This window comes from Suncus etruscus, chromosome X (assembly GCF_024139225.1).
Source record: "Suncus etruscus isolate mSunEtr1 chromosome X, mSunEtr1.pri.cur, whole genome shotgun sequence".
NCBI lineage: Eukaryota > Metazoa > Chordata > Mammalia > Eulipotyphla > Soricidae > Suncus > Suncus etruscus.
Window position 1 is genome coordinate 107,911,588 of NC_064868.1, and position 1,257 is coordinate 107,912,844.

The 1,257-nt window shown below is 31.7% G+C and overlaps 1 non-coding gene across 1 annotated transcript; it reads left to right on the top strand.

The window, feature by feature from the left end:
* The first annotated feature begins 554 nt into the window (after positions 1-554).
* On the top strand, positions 555-658 carry LOC126000318 (U6 spliceosomal RNA). The gene has a single exon (XR_007492667.1). It is a non-coding gene; the product is annotated as a U6 spliceosomal RNA (small nuclear RNA).
* The last annotated feature ends 599 nt before the right edge of the window (positions 659-1,257 follow it).

Sequence of the window (1,257 nt, forward strand, 5' to 3'; positions counted from 1 at the left end):
AATTAATTGTATACAAAATATCTTTTAAAGATACAAAATATAGTTATTTTCCCAAATAATATACTTCATTGGGTCATACTGTAGAAATGTTTTAACTAAAGAAAAGTAGTTTTCAAACAATTTATTTAGTATAGTAATATATATGATAGCACAGCTGTAGGGCATATGTCTTACACACACAGCCAACCCAGGATATACTTGGTTTGATCTCCAGCATTCCATATGGTCAAATGAGCTACCAGGGGCAATTATTGGGTGTAGAGTCAGGAGTAACCCGTGAGCACAGTTGGGTGTGGCCCATAAAAAATGTACCTACAATTGTGCCCATTATTCTATGATAATTTTGCATGCTACCCAATTTTTGTTTAAATGTGAAAATATATCTTTTTCCTGCAAAGTAAACAATTTCATTCTATACTCCCTATTGTATTACTTTTAGTAACAAGTATCATAGAGAAACTATTTAGAACTTATATAACTATTCATTTTCATTAACAAAAATTGTATTCACATATATTTTGAGTGCTGGGAGACACGAAAATATAAAAAGGTCTGTGCTCTCTTCCGCAGCACATATACTAAAATTGGAACGATACAGAGATTAGCCTGGTCTCTGCGCAAGGATGACACGCAAATTCGTGAAGCGTTCCATATTTAAAAAAAAAAAAAAAGGTCTGAATAACTCTATCAAAGAAAGATGAAAATTCTAAAGCACTTAATTATTTGCAGGAAAATAAGCATTAATATCTTATTAATAAGAAAATTACACCTTGGAGAAATATACATAGAGATAAAAGAAAATTATATGAATAATAGTTATTAAATGTGTTATTTTTATAAAAATAAAAATAATTATGTTTATAGTCACAATGAACAAAATTATAGATAATTATAGTAACTTACATTTATACAAATAATTATTTGTGTTTGTTTTACTGCTTTGGAGTATTTATCTTAGTTTGTTCCATTTTTCATGTTTACTATTGTGAATAACATTATTATTATTTTAGGTACTTTTTGTTTTGTTTTGTTTTGTTTTGTTTTATGGGCCACACCTGGCTGTGCTCCAGGGATTCCCCTGGCTAGGCACCCAAAAATCGCTCCTGGCAGGCTCAGGGGACAATATAGGATGCTGGAGATCAAACCTAGGTTCATCCTGGGTTGGCTATGTGTGTGTAAGGCAAATGCCCTACAGCTATGCTATCACTCTGACCCCAATTTTAGGTCCCTTTTTAAAAAGTAAGTGCAGTTTCCCTT